General features: G+C 56.5%; 8 non-coding genes across 8 annotated transcripts; 6 read left to right on the top strand and 2 right to left on the bottom strand.

Moving 5' to 3' along the window:
* Window positions 1-365: 365 nt before the first annotated feature.
* Window positions 366-439, top strand: TRNAI-AAU (transfer RNA isoleucine (anticodon AAU)). The gene has a single exon. It is a non-coding gene; the product is annotated as a tRNA-Ile (tRNA).
* Window positions 440-3,522: 3,083 nt separating this feature from the next.
* Window positions 3,523-3,594, bottom strand: TRNAE-UUC (transfer RNA glutamic acid (anticodon UUC)). Its single transcript has one exon. It is a non-coding gene; the product is annotated as a tRNA-Glu (tRNA).
* A 2,706-nt stretch (window positions 3,595-6,300) lies between these two features.
* TRNAA-AGC (transfer RNA alanine (anticodon AGC)) lies at window positions 6,301-6,373 on the top strand. Its single transcript has one exon. It is a non-coding gene; the product is annotated as a tRNA-Ala (tRNA).
* A 132-nt stretch (window positions 6,374-6,505) lies between these two features.
* On the top strand, window positions 6,506-6,610 carry TRNAR-UCU (transfer RNA arginine (anticodon UCU)). Its single transcript has 2 exons — window positions 6,506-6,542; window positions 6,575-6,610. It is a non-coding gene; the product is annotated as a tRNA-Arg (tRNA).
* Window positions 6,611-9,205: 2,595 nt separating this feature from the next.
* On the top strand, window positions 9,206-9,277 carry TRNAE-UUC (transfer RNA glutamic acid (anticodon UUC)). Its single transcript has one exon. It is a non-coding gene; the product is annotated as a tRNA-Glu (tRNA).
* A 932-nt stretch (window positions 9,278-10,209) lies between these two features.
* On the top strand, window positions 10,210-10,318 carry TRNAL-CAA (transfer RNA leucine (anticodon CAA)). Its single transcript has 2 exons — window positions 10,210-10,247; window positions 10,273-10,318. It is a non-coding gene; the product is annotated as a tRNA-Leu (tRNA).
* A 1,570-nt stretch (window positions 10,319-11,888) lies between these two features.
* On the top strand, window positions 11,889-11,970 carry TRNAS-GCU (transfer RNA serine (anticodon GCU)). Its single transcript has one exon. It is a non-coding gene; the product is annotated as a tRNA-Ser (tRNA).
* A 5,457-nt stretch (window positions 11,971-17,427) lies between these two features.
* Window positions 17,428-17,500, bottom strand: TRNAR-CCU (transfer RNA arginine (anticodon CCU)). Its single transcript has one exon. It is a non-coding gene; the product is annotated as a tRNA-Arg (tRNA).
* Window positions 17,501-20,308: the final 2,808 nt, after the last annotated feature.

Genomic DNA, 20,308 nt, shown 5'->3' with positions numbered 1-20,308 from the left:
AGAAGCTGTTGCCAGTGGCCCTGCAAGACAAGATGAGCTTTGCCTGCCCCCCTCAGCCTGACTCGCTACTTGGCCCCATTCCTGCTTCTCTTCCCAGTGGCCAAAAGGGGCTGCGGCTGCTGCTGACAGGGAAGAAGCTGGGAGGCAAGGTGTTGGCAGCAGGAGATTCCTGCTGCTTCTTTGCCCTGGGTCTGCCGGCCGCCAGCCACCTTGACCAAACCTCAAACCAGCTGGACTAGTGAGCCCACATCACAGTGAGTCGCTAGTAACCCTGTCAGAGAAGAGCCATTGGAAGCTTCAAAGACAGCCCTGCAGCTGCCGGAGGTGCCTTTCTGAAAGGGCCATTTGTAAGCTCAGCTCCTGAAGGCCGGCTAGCTCAGTTGGTTAGAGCGTGGTGCTAATAACACCAAGGTCATGGGTTCAAGCCCCATGTTGGCCACACAGTTGTTTGCTGTGGTGACTTCTTCTGTCCCTGCTAACCACACACTTTGGGTGTGTCTAGACTACCTAGTTTTGTCGACAAAAGTGGACTTTTGTCGACAAAACTATACCAGCGTCTACACTACCGCTGAGTTCTGTCGACATAACGTCGACAGAACTCAGCAGTTTTGTCGACGCTGGTATACCTCATTTTACGAGGCATAACACCTTCTGTCGACAGAACTCTGTCGACAGAAGGTGTTATTGCCTGTAACACTGCGACCAGACTACGGAGTTCTGTCGACAAAGCAGCTTGCTTTGTCGACAGAACTCAATGTGTCTGGACGCTCTTTGTCGACGGAAGTTTTGTCGACAGTATCTGTCGACAAAACTTCCGTCGACAAAACACGGTAGTCTAGACGTACCCTTTAGCTGCCAGCTATGGACAGAGAAGCAGAAACAGGCAAAAGGCTGAGAGCTTTGCAGGACTCAGGCCAGAGAACTGGTAGGAGGAGGCTCCAGCCTGCACAGCCCCAGTGGCTAAAAGGGCCTTGGCCTGGCCTGCTTTCTCCAAGAGTAGGCAAAACTCTTCTCTTCCCTCCATTGTCCCCAGTGGGGTGACCTGATGCCCAAATTCCTGCTGCTGCAGTGACTGCCCCGAGGCTCAGTATGTCCAGGAAACTGGGACCATGTGCCCAGCCCACAGCGCTGCTGCCAACCACCTGGTCACCTGCTTCAGTGGCCCAGCAGCCCCTCCCCCAAACCTGCTCCTGCTCAAGGCCCCCCTGAACCCACCCAGGCTCCTGCTCCTCTGACCTCTGGACTAGCCAGCCCACATCTCAGTGAGTCGCCCGTGGCCCCATCAGAGACGAGCTCGTGGCTGCCTGTGGGGTCTTTCCCAAAGGGCCCCTCGTGGGCTGCTGGCTCAGCTGTTTAGAGCTTGATGCTGATAACGCCCAGGTCGTGGGTGCAAGCCCCATGCTGGCCACAGGGGTGTCTGGTTTGGTGACTTGCCTTTGTGTAGCTGCCTGCTATGGACAGGGAAGGAGAAAGAAGCCCTTAGAGGTGAAGCAGCTGGAGGGAAGCAAGGAGCAGAGTGTCAGCTGCCAACTGAGAGTCACAGGTGCCCTCTGCCTCCTGGGACCGCCCCTCCCTGAGCCGCCAGCCCCCTGTCTCTCACCGTTGGGAAGTCCACTCGCACTCTCATTACCTGGCGGTGACAGAAGCGATGGAGACAGGCCCCAGGGAGCAGAGTTGCCCCACTGGGAAAGTGCCTGCTACACAGGGGAGAGGCAGCGGCTCCCTCCACAGCCGGCTCCCTGCACATGGTCACCAGCCGGCTCCCTGGGGATGGGGCCTTGGCTGCTTCCTTGCTGGCCTAACAAGAGATCGCTTTGCCCTGCCTCCATGAACTCCTCACAAAGCTGATTGGCTGGCTGAGGATGGCGCAATCACTCAGCTCCCTGGCATGCCCTGAGTGATGGAGCAGACTGACGGGAGGTGTCAGTGGAGCAGGTCAGAAGCCCAGCCCTGTCTCCTGTCACTGGAGAGATGGCCCTGTGCTGGGATATGAGAGTATCCCAGTGATGCTCCTCACAGCCCAGGAGAAGAAGGGGGCTCTGGGTGGACAGAAACCAAGTAAAGCAGGTCCCAGTGGGCATGAACTGGGCACCAGTTTGGCCCAGTTGATTGAGGGGTGGTTGGTGTCATGGGCAGTGCTCAGGACTCGGAAACCTGCAAACTGAGGCCCCATTCCTGCCTCCCTTTCCGGGCTGACCCAGTGGCCGAAAGGGGCTGCGGCTGCTGCTGGCAGGGAAGAAGCTGGGAGGCAAGGTGCTGGCAGCAAGAGATTCCGGCTGCCTCTTTGCCCTGGGTCTGCCGGCCGCCAGCCACCTTGGCCAACCCTCAAACCAGCTGGACTAGCCAGCCCACGTCACAGTGAGTCGCTAGTGGCCCTGTCAGAGAAGAGCCATTGGCAGCTGCAGAGACATCACTGCAGCTTCCTGAGACGCCTTTCTTGAAAGGGCCACTGGTGAACTGCGGAACTTCACTTTCGTAGGCCGGCTAGCTCAGTTGGTTAGCGCGTGGTGCTAATAACGCCAAGGTGATGGGTTCAAGCCCCATGCTGACCAGAGTGGTGTTTGGTTTGGTGACTTCCCTTCCTTTAGCTGCCTGCTATGGACAGGAAAGCAAAACGAAGCAAAAATGTGAGCTTTGCAGGAAGCAGGGCAGAGATCTGGTAGGGGGAGGCTCCAGCCTGCACAGCCCCAGTGGATAAAAGGGCCTTGGCCTGGCTTCCTGTCCCCAAAAGCAGGGGACCTGATGCCCAAATTCCTGCTGCTGCAGTGGCTACCTCAAGGCACCAGCTGGGGGGCAGGCTCTGGAGCCCAAGCCACACGGGGAGACTCAATATGACCGGGAGGCCTGGAGCGTGTGAGCCCTGCACAGAGGCTGTTGCTGGTGGCCTTCTTCAGTGGCCCAGCAGCTCAAGTTCCCCTGAACCAGCTTCTCCCCCTGGAGCCACCCCCCAGCGCTGCTGAGGCCCCTGACATGAGGCAGTGGGACCACCAGAGGAAGGTGCCAGCCTTAGCCCTTCCTCCCAGCCTCCTCCCCTTCCCAGGGTCTTTCCCAAGCCCCTCCCTGGTTCTACATTCCCCACATAAAAACCAGAGAGTTTGTTCTTTCAACAGGGAAAAGTCCTGATTGTATTACCGGGGGGGGGGGGCGGGGGGGAGGGAGGGAGGGGGAGACACAGAGGGCAAAAAATGAGGAGTAAAGTTAGTTGGAACCAAGGGGCTGGGTTTAAACTACTGCAGAAAAAAGGACTCTGCCCCTGGAGCTGCCCTGTCCTCTCCAGAGCCCTTAGGCTGGCACTGGGGAGGCCTGAGTCCAGACAGTGCCCAGCCAAGGGGGAGGGAAGGGCTGGGGGATGTTCTGAAAGGCTGCTGGCACCATTAGACCCTTTTTTTAGCAGTGAGGGAGAGGTGGGAAAGGGGCCCTGAGTTAACCTCTTGGGTCACAGCTGCTGTAACATGTGGCAATAAAGTTGACTAAGGCCATGAAAGTTGACTATGGAGTTGTTTGGTAAAAGTTGCCAGGGGCTTCCCTGACTGGGAATTGAACCCAGGCAACAGCAATGAAAGTGCTGGAGCCTAACCACTAGACCATCAGGGACACATAAAACATGTCTCCTTGCTCACCTACACTAGCCTTTCACAGGCCATTTAATGTCCACTTCAGGATGGGGGGGGGGGGTCCATTCTCCCTTGCCCAGAGGGGACAAGAACAGCCAAATAGAACATCAAAGCAGCCAGTCTGGGCCATGCCAGTTTGCCAGACCAAATAACTAGCCCCCCCCCCCGCTCTGGAGTCTCTGCCTCTCATGGGCCTTCTCATCCTCAGGCTCCGCTTTGTCTCCAGACAGACCCTGCTCTGCTCCAGCCACCTCCCTCCGGCTGTCACTTCTAGAGCAAAATGCATCCCTTCATTCTGACTTTGCACACCTGGGATTTTAGCACTCAGAGCTGCACCTGACACCAGCATTGGCTAGTGAGGGGTCTGAACAGCTTCTGCAGAGAGGGAGAGAGAGAGACAGCCACTGTGGAGCATCCTTGCCAACTGTCTCAGAAAGCAGAGGAATGTAAATTCTTTGTCAGGTGGGACAGTGCCAGAGACAGAAATTCACCTTCTAACTGTCCCTTCTTCAACTTTTAGCTCCTGATTAAGCCCCTTTGAAGAAGCCAGATACACAGGAAGGGCTGATCACACCCCTCTGAAAATCAGCTTTCCATGGGTATCAGTAGCTGGCTCCAAGTCATGGGACTTGAAATCTCGTCTAGCTCCCGAAACCAGGGAAGTGTCTCTCACCACTGCAGCCTCCTGAGGCTCTATGGCCGTGTCTGTACAGCAGGGACAGCAACACTCACAGCCCCACAGGAGGGTCCCTGGCATAGCAATGTGGCCCCCTGAGCAGCCTCTGATGTTCCCTGCTTGAACCCCAGAACCAGCCCTGAGTGACAGGGGCAGGGGGAGCAGCTCACACATGCCAAGGGGCTGGCCAGGGGCAGGACATGAGCCTACAAGGCAGCAGTGACATCACAAGGAACTTTTGCAGAACCTCAGCTCACTGAGGTTATTTGGCTTTCTTGAGCAAGAAACCCCTGTTGCCCGTCCACACTGCCTCCTTGTGGACGAGTTCTTGCACAAGAGGGCTTATTCCTCGTGGGGAGAGCAATAACTTCTGTGCAAGAAGCCCTGTTGTCTGATGCTGCACTATAAATTTACTTGCGCAAAAATGTGCCTTCAGTGTAGACGCTCTGCAAGATTTTACACAAGAGCAGTTGCTCTTACACAAAAAGCCTGCAGTGTAGACGTAGCCCTGCAGTGTAAACACAGCCTGAGAGACACGAGGAAATGAAGTGGCCAGAGCCTCCCCCCAGCAGGCTGGCCCTCAACAGGACGGGCACGTCTGCACAGCACCCTCACCTCGAAGTGAGCTGGGCAATGTGAGTGGGCTGCCCGGGACCCCAGGGGAAGGTCTGTGGGGAGTTTCCAAGGCAACAACAGCTACAAAGTTTCATAATCTACACTCATGTGACTGTGATTTATTCCTCCACTAGCAAGTGTCTCTGAAGGGATGAGAAATGCAGGGCCCAGGTGCAGGGAGCCGGGTCACATTCTCCTGCCTGAGTCTCAATCCTGGCTGAAGCCTGGCTACAGAGAGAAGAGGCCAGTGCAAACAGCCCCATGGCAGCGAGGGATTCAGTAGGTAAGTGGGTGGGTGGAGCAGGGAGCTGGAGGCAGAGTTCAGCTCTAACTCACTAGGGGTGCATCCCATAGTTCAAAATAATCAATGCGCCTACAGGCAGTCCCCGGGTTACGTACAAGATAGGGACTGTAGGTTTGTTCTTAAGTTGAATCTGTATGTAAGTCAGAACTGGCGTCCAGATTCAGCTGCTGCTGAAACTGATCAGTTTCAACAGTGGCTGAATCTGGATGCCAGTTCTGACTTACATACAGATTCAACGTAAGAACCCCAGGCATCCCCAAGTCAGCTGCTGCTGAAACTGATCAGCGGCTGATTCTAGGAAGCCCGGGGCAGGGGCTTCCTGTAGTCAGCCACTGGTCATTTTCAGCAGCTGCTGACTTGGGGACACCTGGGGCAGAGCAGCTGGGGTGCTGCTGGGTTGGTCCAGTGGCACCCAGAGCGGCGCTACGGGACCAACCGGCAGCGCCCCAGCTGCTGTACCACAGGCGTCCGGAGCAAAGCCGCGGAGCACGGGGGCAGCGGGACAGCCCAGATGCGCTCTGGCTATCCTGCTGCCCTTGGGCTCCGCGGCTTTGCTCTGCTTGGCTCCCCATCCCCCTGGTCTGCAGACCGGGGAGAGGGGGAGCAGAGCAGAGCAGAGCAGAGCAAAGCCGCGGAACACGCGGCCAGCAGACAGCCCAGACGCATCTGCTCTGCTCTGCTCTGCATCTGCTGGGCTGTCAGCTGGCCGCGTGTTCCGCCGCTTTGCTTCCTCTCCCTGGTCTGCTGGAGACCAGGGAGAGGAAGGGCCCCGTTCGTAACTGCGGATCCGACATAAGTTGGATCCGCGTAACTCGGGGACTGTCTGTATTTTGAAATAGCTTATTTTGTAATTTGGGGCTGGCTACACAGCACTTCGAAATAAATCCGCATGCAGGGACGTCGGAATAGCGAGCCTGTTATAGCTTGAAATAAGGGGCTTGCTCTTAAGACGCGTCAGTGTGATATGAGCACCACGTCCTCTAAACCTCCGAGCTAGCCGACCCACAGGTGTGAGTCTCACAAGTAGCACTCGCAGGGATGTTGTGGGCTCTGGAACAAGGTGGGTGAGGCAGTAAAGCCTTTCGCAGGCAGGGGAATTAGCTCAAGTGGTAGAGCGCTCGCTTCGCATGCGAGAGGCAGTGGGATCGATGCCCACATTCTCCAATTACAGCTCTATCCTTTAATTTCAGTGGCCCCCTCCATCTTCCTTCCTTCTCTCCCAAAAGAGACACACACCCCCAGCAATTGCCATGTTGCAAAGCAGAGAGTGGAGATATCAAAGTCACCAGCCCATCAGGCTCTGTGGTGCAATGGAAAGCGTGTTGGACTTCTAAGCTGTAGTGGTCAACGTGAGTCCAGCTAGACATTCAAAGGCTGTGGGTTCAAGTCCCACCAGAGTCACTTTAGCTGCTTCCTCATTTCCAGGATGCAGCTTTTACAGACCAGTCAAACCTTAGGCTGACACTGGGGTGGGCTGGCATCCCGGCAATTCCCAGCAGACCCCAGTAAGGGTGGAGGGAAGGGCTGGTCCTTGGGGTTAGGGCTGGGGGTTGTTCTGAAAGGACCATTTTGTCCCTCCCTGTCTCCTACTAGTGCTGAGCAACACTCAGGCTGTGACACGGCTGCCAAACATCCTGGACAGTTAATAATGAGCCAGATGGGTTTGTTGGCAGCTCAGTGTGCGGAGCCTTAGATGAAACATTTAAAGGTCCCTGGTTCAATCCCAGGCTTTGCCATGTCTCTCGGTGCAGCAGGGCCCTCTCTGGGGCTCCCCTTATCATGCTCGTGCCCTGTGACATCCCCTCATCCACCCTCACAGCAGCCCATCTTTGCTTCTAAACCTCCCTCAGAGTGGCTACTTCTGCTTCCTTGGCTAAAGTCCCCTCCCCCTGTGCGTGTGGCTGGCAGGGATTGCTAGAGGGATCCATTTACATGTAGCTTCACTGAAACCCCCCTCATTGGCCTGCGCCCAGGTCAGTCCATGTGTGTTAAAGGGCCTCAGGGAGCACAGACCAGAGGGATCCCCTCGACACACACACACAGTCCCAGCCCCAAGCCTCCCCCATATCCCAGATCCTGTGCCCTGACTTCTCTACCCTCCCACATCCTCACCCCTGCCCTGAGCCCCCACTCTCACACACTCCCCAAATCCCTGCCTTGAGTCACCCACATTTTAATTTCTTACAGGTACTGTCCTATCACAACCCCTCCCCCAACTTCCTGCCTTGAGCCTCCCCCTCCCTCCTGCCCAGCCCAAGGGGTGGTGCCCAATAGAACAGGCCCTGTGAGAAATGTGTCACTTTCACCCCTGGGAGCAGCTCAGCCATGCAAAGGGGCTGCTTGGGGCAGGACATTAGCCCTGGAGGGCAGGGGTGGGTGTGGCAGTGACATCACAAAGGCCTTTTGCAGCCCCTCAGCTTATTGGCTAATGGAGGTTGGGAGGTGATGACCTCACAGAGAGTCCATGACAATGGCCAGGTGGGACAGGCTGCAGGGCAGGGGCCATCTCAGAGCCCCCCCCCCCCCCCCCCCCCCCCCCCCCCCCCCCCCCCCCCCCCCCCCCCCCCCCCCCCCCCCCCCCCCCCCCCCCCCCCCATGGCTTTGCTGCAGGGAGTCTCCTTGAGATCTGCCCTTGAGGCCTTTTTGGAGCCTTCTCCTTTCCCACGACTAACTGACCTAGAAGGCCGACGTCTCTGTGGAGAAGGGAAGAGCTTCCAAGAAGACCCTTGTACATGCAGCAGGGGAATTAGCTCAAGTGGTAGAGCGCTTGCTTCGCATGTGAGAGGTAGTGGGATCGATGCCCACATTCTCCAATGAGGGGAGAAATTTCCAATTTTTCTTTTTGCCAGACAGGGGGCTAAGTGGCTCCAGTATCCCCCTCCCCAGCCCCGGCCCCCACTTCCTACTTGCTCTCCCCAAAAGCCAGCCACGTTGGGGCAGAGAGCTGCTGGACACCAACCCTCCTGGGCCAGACAGTGGCAGAAGCACTGGAGGCAGGTTGCAGGTGGGGCAGAATTAGCTGCATTGGAAAAGTGCTGCCTTTGCGCATGAGAGGTAGCAGGATTCACTCCCATCTTCTCCCACCGGCTCGCTGGTGCTGAGGGGCCGGCCCCTTTCCTGCTGCCCCAACTCTTATTCCCACAATGCGCTTTGTGCAGGGGCCGCTGGTCTTTCTGCCAAGGTGCGTGGCTGGGAGCCCGGACTCAGGACCCTTCCTAAAATATACAAATCCCCGCCCCCCACGACCCTCTGTTCCACTCACACGGTCTGGCTGCTGCCCACATGGAGCTGAGGGGCCAGGTGGGTGACTTGCCTTGCAGCTGTGACAGCATCAGACCCCTGCCACCCGCCTGCTCAGTGTGGAGACCAAGCCCAAGGGTGGCACCTGGGATGTGAGTTACACAAAAGCCTCTTGTCTCTTGTTCCTCGTCCAGTTCCCAACATTGGCTGCAGATGCCAATTTCTGTGGGGGTGTAGCTCAGTGGTAGAGTGTTTGACTGCAGATCAAGTGGTCCTTGGTTCAAATTCACATGCCCCCTTGGAAAATTTCCTTCTAGTGGAAATATTTTCCTTTCCAGTTCCATCACACTCTGGCTTTACATTGTTTGAGGTTCTTGACATTAATAAGAACCCTTAAAACAGAGTTACTCAACTTTCGAAGCCCTGGTGGCCACAATGAATGGCATTTAACCAGGATGGACAGGGCAGGTGTCCCTAGTTAGTGTATTCCAGGAGCTGGGAATGGGTGACGGGAGGGATCACTTAACAAGTGTCTGTCCTGAGGATTCCCTCAGGACAATGAAATTGGCTGCTGTTGTGAGACAGGATCCTGGGCTAGTTGGGCAACTGGCATAGCCCAGTCTGGCTGCTTTGATGTTCTGTTTGGTTTCTGTTCTTGTCCCCTCTGGGCAATGGAAAATGGACCCGTGTCCTGAAGGGGACAGAAAGTGGCCTGTGAAAGGCTAGTGTAGGTAAGGAAAAAACCTCATTCATGTGTCCCTGATGGTCTAGTGGTTAGGATTCAGCACTTTCACTGCTGAGGCCTGTGTTCAATTCCCAGTCAGGGAAACCAGCCTCAGTTTTCACTTGACATGTGCCAAGTCACTCATCTTACCTCATTGTTACAGCAGCTGTGACCCAAGAGGTTCACTCAGGGCCCCTTTCCCACCTCTCCCTCACTGCCAAAACAGCACCTGCCATTTTCACAAGCCCTTCAGAAGGGGCAGAGCTGGGTGACTCAAACTGCCCCTCCCCTCTCCCATGTGGGCAGCCCTTCAGGAAGCTCCGTGGCGCACACAGCACTAGCCCAGCGCAGTGTCAGGTCGGCACAAGATCCATGGGTTCAGTTTGGTTGTTGAAGGAGACAACCCAGAACTGGCTCCAGCCCCCACTCAGTAACCTGGGGAAATGACCCACCAGGCCTGGGCCCCTCGGAGAGGCAACGATTCCCCACTGGCCAGGGCAGAGCCTCCCTCTGACACAGTCATGGAGCCTTCTCCCCCTGGCCCTGCCTCCCCCTTCACTCAGCTCTCACTGCTCGGTGCTGCCAGGGAGGGGCCTCACTGTGAGAGCCGCCTGGGCAGGTTCCTGCCACAGAGACACGTCCCAGAGCAGGACGGATGCTCAGACCGACACTGAGTGTTGCTCAGCGCTGGGGTGAGACAGGGAAGGACAAAATGGTCTAACGGCGCCAGCAGCCTTTCAGAACAGCCCCCGGCCCCACCCCAAGTACCAACCCTGCTCAGGATCCCCAAGGGCACTGACACAGACTCCCTGGCACAGGGCAATCCCAGGCCTCAGTTCTGCCGGCCAGCAGTTTCCCCTCTTCGGTTTCCTGTCAGCTCCCTGTAAAACACCTCACAACGGTAGATGAGGGTGAGTGGGGATAAACCCAGCTGGGCTGTAGAGCGGCTGTTAGGTGGGGAAAGAGAGGTGCTCCCTTTGCCTCCCGAGCAACTCACACATGTAAGAAAACTGTGGTTGAATATTTTGGCATAGTTGTCAGGATGGCCGAGTGGTCTAAGGCGCCAGACTCAAGGTTCTGTCTTTCTCTCAGTTGGGTGTTCTGGTCTCTGAATGGAGGCGTGGGTTCAAATCCCACTCCTGACATGTCTTCCTTTTTATATCTAGAGAAGTGACCTCATTTCAATGACTCCCCTGGCATTGCAGGATCCCTTGCTCAGCATTTCTCTCAGGCTGCATCTACACAGCAGCGTTCCTTGGGAATAACGGCCATTATACTGCAGTAACAAAGGGAGCGTCAACACAGCGATTCCATTATTCCGACTTCTGTAACGCTCCATCCAGACCAGTGGTCTGAGGAGCCAGGAGGTTTCCAGGCTGCAGACAGACAAGCCCACAGGCAAAGACAAAGTGGAGTCGTTGGGACTTCAGCCCAGCAGGGTCTCCGTGTGGCTCCCAGACTTTTTGTTTCCCGTTTCCAGGGGCACACATTCAGCAACACTCACAGGCCCCACAGGAGGGGGCTGGTTTGATGCTTCACCCCACGGCCCAGCAACGAGCCCCCAAACTTCCCCTGTTCTACGAGCCCGGTTTGCTGTGTGAATTTTGTGTGGCAGGTGACATCAGGCCTGGGCATTGGGATTATCTGCCAGTTCCCCTGGCCCTGGGACTTTGCTGTCTTCACGTCTGTGGTGGCCAAGTGGTCAAAGTGTTGGACTAGAAATCCAATAGGGTTTCCCTAAAGAAGTTCTAAGCCTGCTCATAGCGAGGCCTTTGCTTTGGTCAGTCCCCCTGCTAGTGTAACTCTTCTGCCAGGTAGTGCTGGCAGCAGCCAGGGCTGGGTTCGATGTCTAGGGGTTTCTCTTCATTCATCTCACACAAAAGTGGCTTGAGCCCCCACCCAGCAGCCTGGGAAATCCACCCCCCCGTCCGAGTACCTCGGGGAGGTGATGCTTCCCCACTTGCCAGCACAGAGTCTGAATGTAGAAAAGAAACTTTTAATGAAAGAGGGTGAGAAGTAACGTGGCATTCGCCTGGGAAAATACCACAAGCAGGGTTCAGAACCAACTCACAAATAAGTCTCGGCTGAAGTGGCTTGAGCAATGTCCTTTGCCAGCAATGTAAGTCCAGCAATTTACGTGTCCCATTCACATGCCCAAACTTTCTCTGTACCTCACTCCCAGTTGCTGCCCTTGCTCAGGGCAGATAAGAGCTCAGGTGTGATTTTCAGAGCTCACCTCCCACTCTTGGAGGGAGTGGGCATAGGAGGCATCTCACCCTCTCCCCATGAGGAATAAACCCTTTTGTGCAAGAGCTCTTGCACAAGAAGGTAGTATGAATGGGCAACAGGGTTTTTTTCATGCAAGAAACCCCTATGGCTAAAATGGCCATCAGAGCTTTCTTGCACAAGAGAGTGTGCACACAGCCACAGACATTCTTGCCCAAAAGCACATGGCAGTGTGCACGTGCTCTTGCACAAGATGTTTTGCGCAAGAACTCCTGCACAAAACAGTTCTTGTGTAAGAAGCCTGCAGGGTAGATGTAGCCAAGGGGTGTTTGGGTTTGTTACCAGCACTGAGCTTTGTACAACAGCCCAGGGAACATTGTGAAAAGCCAAAACCTTCCAGCCCTGGGTGTCCCTGGCCAGCCTGCGAGTGGCACAAAGGTTCCTGGCAGTGCTGGCTTTGGGTAGTTTGAAACAAACCTCCCCAGCTCAGGTGAGATGGCCGAGTGGTTAAGGTGATGGACTGCTAATCCATTGTGCTCTGCACGCATCGGTTCAAATCCCATTCTCATCGGGTATTAGCAGCCCATCCTCTTGCCTCTCCCAGATTTCTCTTCAGTTCAGTGCCAGCCCCTCCCAGTGCAGCCTGGGGAAAGGGGAAATCTCCACAGAGACACTCCCAGCTGGGACCCTCAAGCCCTTCTGCCCTCAAGGGGAAACCTCACAAAGGAGATTCCAGGCAGCCAGGCCATGGGGGTCTCTGAGATGCCCCAGCCCTGCAGCCTGTCCCACCTGGCTGTTGCCATGGACCCTCTGTAAGGTCGCTGCCTCCCAGCCAATGAGCTGAGGTGCTGAAAAAGTTCCTTGTGATGTCACTGCTGCCTCCCAGGGCTCATGTCCTGCCCCTGGCCAGCCCCTTGGCATGTGTGAGCTGCTCCCCCTCTGCCCCCGTCACTCAGGGCTGGTTCTGGGGCTCACACAGGGAACATCAGAGGCTGCTCAGGGGGCCACATGCCCCCAAGGTCACCTTTTAAATGTCAGGGCAAGCCAGGATCTATCCCGTCCCTTCCCCAAGACCCCACCCCTTTGCTGAGCCCCCGCCCTCCCCAAACCTTTCCATGGACTCTTGGTTACTAATGGACACTCGCCACTAATGACATAATCACACCCCAGCCATTTTGCTAGGGCTGCAGCTGGGGAGAAAAGTTTCATTGAAATAAACAGATTAAGCGTTTGAACTGTCTCATGTTAGTTGATCAAACTTCATTTTAAATAAAGGAAAACATTACGGCCAGCACAAAAAGTTTCGGTGCCGCACCCCTAGAGACTCTGCAACAAAGAAGACACATGAGAAGAACCCAACTTTCTGCCCCTCCCAGATCAGCAATGTCATCTACTTGGGGGAGAAGTTGCCCTGGACAAAGTAAGGTTTTGCAGGCACCTTTTGATAGCTCAGCTGGCAAAGCAGAGGACTGTAGTGTGTGTTTGGCAAGTGATCTTTAGGTTGCTGGGTCAACTCTAGCTTGAAGGAGTGGTTCTTTTCCCTCCAGCGTGGCCTTAGCAGAAGGCAACCAAGGTGGTTACCTTGGGTCCATGTCTTCAGAGCCCTGCACTTCAATTGACAAAACGATTGTGGGGAGGAGCTGCCAATCACATTTCTTGGGCTGCGAAGGTTTTGTCCACACACAAAAGTTCTTTTGGAACAATGGCCGTTATTCCACAACAACAATGCAAGAGTCTGCACCGGAACCGGCAGTTTCCCACCACTTCTCACTTGAGAAGATGCAACTTGTTCCCCTTCCTCTCACCTCACGTCTCCCTTGTCTCCGTTCCCTTCAAAGGTCTCCTCCGCCTCAGGACCTGCCTCCTCAGAGCGCTGCCCCTCTGCCACTGGGCTGGGAGCGGGAGACTCCACAGTCTCTGCGGTTGGGCTGAGAAGTCTCACTGGGACTCGTCTGTTGATGGGTTAGTCAGCCCGATGGCCAGCCGGATCCATTCCGTAGCGCTGCCCGAGAGGGAGCTTTCCCAAGCTCCACTGGTATTTCCTGGGGCTTTGTGTAGGGGGATTGGGCTTGGCCATCTTCTCTGCTGGAAATGCCTCTTCCTTGGAAAGCAGCTCCCAGGAGTTCATGGAACTTCTTCTTCTCAGCTTGGGAAAGGGACAAGCAAGGGGCGACGGGACAGGGGTTTATGTGATGATGACAGGGGTGCAGAAAGCAAATAAGAAATTATTTTTTTGCCTACTTAAGAACCAGGGTGACAGAATGAAACTGGTAAGTAACCAAGTTAAAAAGGAAGCATTTTTGTGCTCAGTGGAACTCCTTGCCAGAGGATGTTGCAAAGGTGAAATCTACAAGGTGTAAGATCCACGTCTCCAAACCCCACCAGGCAAACTGTCCCATGGGCTTCGCCCACACCATGCTCAGGGCCCGGGGATTTTCTGTCAGTTTGCCAGACCAAATAACTAGCTCCCTGCCCACCCTGCTCTGGAATCCCTGCCTCTCATGGGCCTTCTCATCCTTAGGCTCCTCTTTGTCTCCAGACAGACCCTGCTCTGCTACAGCCACCTCCCTCTGTCTGTCACTCCTGGGCCTTCTGGAGCAAAATGTTCCCCTTCATTCTGACTTTGGATACCTGGGCTTTTAGCACTCACACCAGCATTGGCTAGTGAGGGGCTGTGACGTAGTGGGGTACCTGGCTGGTTTCTATGCTGCTGGCTCTGGGGGAACCCCCACTGGCTGCCGTGGGTACCACGACCCAGCAAAACAGGATGAGTCACTATGCAAACCAGTGGCCAGACACCCCCCATGGAGAGGAACAAAGGAAGGTGGAATGCTGCCTTGGCTGGGGGGCAGGGCTGGAAGTTAGTGGGTTGGTTGCTGGCTGTCGGAGGGCATGGATGAGAGCCTAGGGGAAGGGGCTGGAGTTTAGGGGCCCAGTCTCCCCCATCTCAAGGGGGCCTGAGGCATCCTAGCCCAGTTCCTGTAACCAGATTACATCTGTGCTGCGCTGTGCTGGAGGAGCAATAAACCACCCTCAATTCCACTGGCTGGTGCAGTCTGTTTGTGCCATTTCGGGGTGCAGGAGACGGGGAACCCCCAACGCGCCGTCACACTGGTGTCAGAAGTGGGATGCACTGCACCCCGTGGATGGAGCTTCCAGCGGCAAGCGACAAGGCGCAGTAGAAGCAAGAGCCCTGGAGCCAGGCGTGCTGGAGACAGAGCGAAGCGGTTCCTGGGAATCGTGGGGCGCTGCAGCACTAGACTGGTGAGTCTGCACCGAGGGGCCCAGCGGGCAGATGGCCTACGCCCGACTCTTGAAGGCAGAGCTGGTGGGGCTGTGCAGAGAGAGGGGCTTGCCTGTGCAGAAAGCAACCAAGGCCCAGCTGATTGCTCAGCTAGAAGAGAACGACCAGCCACAGGGCCAGGATCTTGTCCCCAGGGGAAGCAGCCAGACCCCCCCTGAGAGTGTGTCAGGCTCAGAGAGGGGGAGGAGCGCTGGAACCCACAGGAGAGATGAGACAGCTTCCCCCAGGAGGCCCTGCTGCACAAGTTCGGGCTGACCCCCGAGATGTACAGGAAGAAGTTCCGGGGGGTACAGAAAGGGCCACGGGAGACCTATGTGGATCTGGTCTCCCGCCTGGCGCAATACTGCCGCAAGTGGGTGTCTGGAGTCGGAGCCCAGACCGCAGAGGAGCTGCTCAAGCTGGTCATGATGGAGCAGTTCTATGCAGCGTGCCCACCCAAACTGAGGCTGTGGCTCAAGGACCGGAGACCAGAGAACCCCCAGGAGGCCGGGAGACTGGCGGATGAGTTCACGGAGAGCCGGTCCGGGTGTGAACGGGAGTCCCAGAGAGAAAGGGAACCGCGCAGAGACCGGATCTCGGCTGAGCGACGGAGGGAGTCAACTACGGGGCGAGACCAAGGAACAGGTCGTCTGCGCCCCAGAGAACCAGCCAGGGCCTGGACAGAGACAGCCCAAAGCCTAACTTGCCAGCGCTGTGGGCAAAAAGGCCACAAGAGGGCTCAGTGCACCAGGTCCCAGGACCGGGGACTTTCCAGGGTTAACTGGCTGGGGCGGGAGGAAGGGCAGGCTGCCCCAGAGGCAGGGGCTGGCAGGCAAACCTCAGCTCAGAGAGAGGGGAAGGATGCTCAGTGCACCTCCCCTGGGAGGTCTGATTCTCAGGAGGCGGATTTCTCCGTGTACCGGGTGGGGGCAGGACGGCCCCTGCGGAGCGAGTGCCTCATACCCCTGGAGGTGGATGGTAGGAAGGTGACGGGCTTCTGGGACACGGGGGCAGAGGTGACTCTGGCCCGATCCGACATAGTGGCCCCGGAGCGGATACTACCCCACGCGCAGCTGACCCTGAAGGGCATAGACGGGTCCCCGTTTAAGGTGCCTGTAGCCAGGGTGCATCTGAAATGGGGGGCCAAGGAGGGCCTCAAGGAAGTGGGGGTGCACCCGCACTTGCCCACCGAGGTGCTGATGGGGAACGACCTAGAGGAGTGGCCCCATGAATCCCAGCGGGCTCTAGTCACTACCCGGAGCCAGAGCCAGCGGGGGGCTGACAACGTGGGTCCAGGGAAGGACTCCTGGCAGCATCCTCAGGGTCCCATCCCAGTGGACACGGGGTCCAGCCAGGCTGGGACTCCGAACCTAGGCAGAGGTGGGGGACAGGTCCCGATCCCTGCCTCAGCAGCTGAATTCCAGGCTGAGGTGCAGGCGGACCCCTCCTTGCAGAGGCTGAGGGACCAGGCTGGCCTCCGTGCAGCTCAGCCCCGGGGGAGAGGTGGCCAGGAGAGATTCCTGCGGGAGCGTGGGCTCCTGTTCCGTGAGTGGCTCCCCCCCAGGAAGGCGAGGGCATGGAGGGTAGAGCGGCAGCTGGTCGTCCCCCGAAAGTATCGCCTCAAGCTGCTGTATTTGGCCCACGATTCCCCCGTTGGGGGCCACCGGGGGATCCGGAGCACCCGGCTGAGGCTGCTCCAGCACTTCTATTGGCCGGGAATCTTTACAGCCGTGCAGCGGTACTGCCGGTCCTGTGACTCCTGCCAGAGGGGCGGGAAGGCCCAAGACAGGAGGAAAGCGGCTTGGGGGTCTCTACCCCAGATAGAGGACCCTCTGGGCTTGCTGAGAGAGTTATGGGAGGGGAAGTCCTCCCTGGATGGAGCATCGGGGGTGGAAGCCGCCCTGGCTGTCCAGAGAAGGCTCGCTGGGCTCATGGCCCCGGCCCGAGAAACCCCGGCCAGAGATCAAGGCCAGCGGAAGGGTGGGTGTGACCCCCGAGGACAGGCCTGCGCCAGTCGCCCTGGAGCGGGGCGGCGAGTGGACAGAGGGAAGCCAATTCATGTGGGGCCTCGCCACGGCCGGCCCGAGTCAAGGGGAGCACCCATGTCCCCGGGGCGGGTTCCCACGCAGAGGACCCGAACTTCCCCAGGTCACGAGCGGAGTGACCCTGCTCAGTTCGCTCTCGGAGGGGGGAGAACTGTGACGTAGTGGGGTACCTGGCTGGTTTCTATGCTGCTGGCTCTGGGGGAACCCCCACTGGCTGCCGTGGGTACCACGACCCAGCAAAACAGGATGAGTCACTATGCAAACCAGTGGCCAGACACCCCCCATGGAGAGGAACAAAGGAAGGTGGAATGCTGCCTTGGCTGGGGGGCAGGGCTGGAAGTTAGTGGGTTGGTTGCTGGCTGTCGGAGGGCATGGATGAGAGCCTAGGGGAAGGGGCTGGAGTTTAGGGGCCCAGTCTCCCCCATCTCAAGGGGGCCTGAGGCATCCTAGCCCAGTTCCTGTAACCAGATTACATCTGTGCTGCGCTGTGCTGGAGGAGCAATAAACCACCCTCAATTCCACTGGCTGGTGCAGTCTGTTTGTGCCATTTCGGGGTGCAGGAGACGGGGAACCCCCAACGCGCCGTCACAGGGGCCTGAACAGGTTCTGTGGAGCAAGGGAGAGAGCCACTTGAGAGCATGCTTGCCAACTGCTCACAGAGCAGAAGGTGGTAAGCTCTTTGGCAGTGAGAGAAAACTGTCACCCCAGGTGGGACTTGAACCCACAATCCCTGGATTAGGAGGCCAGTGCCTTATTCATTAGGCCACTGGGGCACACAGAAGGCAACCCCAGAGTCAGAAATTCACCCTTCTAAATGGCCCTTTTTCAACTTTTTGCTCCTGATGAAACCCCTTTGAAGAAGTCAGATACACAGGAAGGGCTGATCACACCCCTCTGAAAATCAGCTTTCCATGGGTATCTGTAGCTGGCTCCGAGTCATGGGCCTTGACGTCTCGTCTCCCTCCCGAAACCAGGGAAGTGTCTCATCAGGGAGCCGCGCTGGCGCTCACACTGCTCCTGGGGAAGGGAGCGGGTCCCACAGTGGCTGGGGCTGGGTGGGGAATGGCGGGTTGTTACTGAAGGGGAAGGATAAAACACAGCTATATTGCCGAGGGCGCGGGAGGCCGGCCTGGTGACGCCCTGGGGGAGCTCTGCAATGTGACCCTGGCTCCCAAGGCAGCAAGTGCAGAATCTCCCTCGGCAAGCGCAAGAGGCTCTGACCGGCCTGGTCTGAATTGGGCTGGACGGCCCCACTGCGGGAGTGTCTGAGCCAGACACTAGAGTTACAGGCACGTCTCTCGCACCCAGAGAGGTCCTGTCACAAGCTCCCTGCCACTCCCATCATGCAACAGGGGCAGGTCCAGCCTGTTCTGTGAAAGCCGCTCTGGAAATCAGAGAGCAGCTAAGAGCGACTGCAGTGGGATTCAAACCCAGAACTGTTGAATGATTGGCCTAACGCACACCAACCACCACTGCTTAGAGACCCAACATGCTTTCTGCTATGCCACGGAGCCCCAAAGTTGTGGGCTCTGGAACAAGGTAAGTGGGGCAAGCAAGTCTTTTGCAAGCAGCAGAATTAGCTCAAGTGGTAGAGTGCTTGCTTAGCATATGGGTGGCAGTGGGGTTGATACCCATGTTCTCCAAATGCAGCTCAGTTCTTATGCCTTATTTTAAGTGTTAGGGTCTCAGTGGCCCCCTCCCTCTTCCTACCTGCTTTCCCAAAAGAGACAGACCTGGCTCCCCTTTCTTTTCCCCCAGCAATTGCCATGTTGCAAAGCAGAGAGTGGTGATATCCAACTCCACAAGGCATCAGGCTCTGTGGTGCAATGGAAAGCATGTTGGACTTTTAAGCTGTAGTGAATAATATGAGCCTAGCTAGTTATTCAAAAGTTGTGGGTTCAAGTTCCATGAGTGTCACTTTAGCTCATTTCCAGGGCACCTTTTACAGGCCAGGCAATCCTTAGGCTGACACTGGGGTGGGCTTGAGTCCAGATAGTTCCCAGCAGACCCCAGTGAGGGCGGAGGGAAGGGCTGGTCCTTGGGGCTGAGGCTGGGGGTGGTTCTGAAAGGCTGCAGGTGCCGTTAGATCATTTTGTCCTTCCCTGTCTCCTACTAGTGCTGAGCAACACTCAGGCTGTGTCTGCCCTACACTGCTCTTCTGGAAAAACCTACGCAAATTTTGAAACTCAATTTGTGCAGCTTTTTCTTCTGCTTTTTTTGGAAGAGGCTTTTCTGACATTTGGCCTGTGAACACTGGGCAAGTCACACAAGGGAGGCAGCAGGCAGAGCCGGCCCAATGCACCAGCCTCCCAGGGCAGGGGAGGCCAAGCCACAAGCCTCCAGCAGCTGCCTGGCCTGATTCATCTCCCTTCCCCAGGCTGGCACCAAGGGGCATTCTCAACTGATGGCACCCCACCCCACTCTCACGTGGGAGTTGGGCTCATCAACAGGTTGGTCAGCAGCAGCTGCACGTACCTGGGCACCCAGGGGAGCAGCAATAAGAGCAGAACCTGTGTTTCAAATCAGGGACCTTTTGCGTGTTAGGCAACTGTGATAACCACAGAAACAGAAACACACTTTGGCTCTGGTGGAACTTGGCTGACTGTTCTGTTCCTAGCTCTTTCTAACACCCTGCTCTGCAGGGGAGGGGAATGCACCTTGTGAACACTCCACCTCTTGTTCTCAGGGAAGCCACTAACCAGAGCTGCCAGCTCCTCATTTCCTCACCAGCCCCTTGAGATTTGGAGCTCAAAGCTGGAGCTGCTGTGGCAGGAGGTGAAGCTACAGAAGCTGACAGGGGACAATCAGCGGGCGGAGGGTTATTTTTTCTCCTCCCTAGGCTGATGTGGCTAGAACTGAGGAGAAGAAAATCCTCTTCCCTTCTCCTCAGAAGATGGAAATTGGAAATTGCAGTTGGTTCTCTCTCTGGTTCTACTAAAGCTGGACCCCAGGACTAGACTTTTGCTTTCTTAAACCCTGGTGAAAGCTGAGAGCCAATTGCTTGCAGACTGAGAATGTGAGTTGAAGAAGAGCATCGCCCAGCATAGGGCTTGAACTCATGACCCTGAGATTAAGAGTCTCACACTCTACCAACTGAGCTAGTGAGAATGTATGCAACAAACCTTCTCACACCCCCATCACATCATAGAACAAGCCAAGTGTTCTCAAGTGCCTGACTCAAGGCTCTTTCTTGCCCCTAATGTGGGGTTCTGGTCTGTGAGGAAGTTTAAGCTCAAATCCCCCTCCTGACACACCCACTTCTTTCCCCACAAGGAACAGCCCCATTTCCATCTCTCCTGTGACAGGAGAAGGGGCCGGTTTCAGGATTTCTTTTAGTGCAGCAGCAAGGAGAGATGGAGGGAATTCAAGTCCCTTTGCAAGCTTTGTTCTCATGGCACCAAGTGTGACAGGAGGGGTGTGAGCTGGGGATCCTGCCCCCCAGAAGGGGCATTTGGTTGCACCCAGGGGCAGCAAGAATTCAGGCCCTCAGGCCAATGTTTGGGGACAACGTGTGAGCCCTTCCATGAGCATTTTCTCCTCCCACTGGGGAAGGCAGCTGGGCAGGACCAGCCTGCAGCCCA

This window comes from Pelodiscus sinensis, chromosome 19, assembly GCF_052426305.1.
Source record: "Pelodiscus sinensis isolate ZL-2025 chromosome 19, ASM5242630v1, whole genome shotgun sequence".
Classification (NCBI taxonomy): domain Eukaryota; kingdom Metazoa; phylum Chordata; order Testudines; family Trionychidae; genus Pelodiscus; species Pelodiscus sinensis.
Note: the sequence above shows the minus strand (reverse complement) of the source record. Positions and strands in the feature narration are given on the sequence as shown.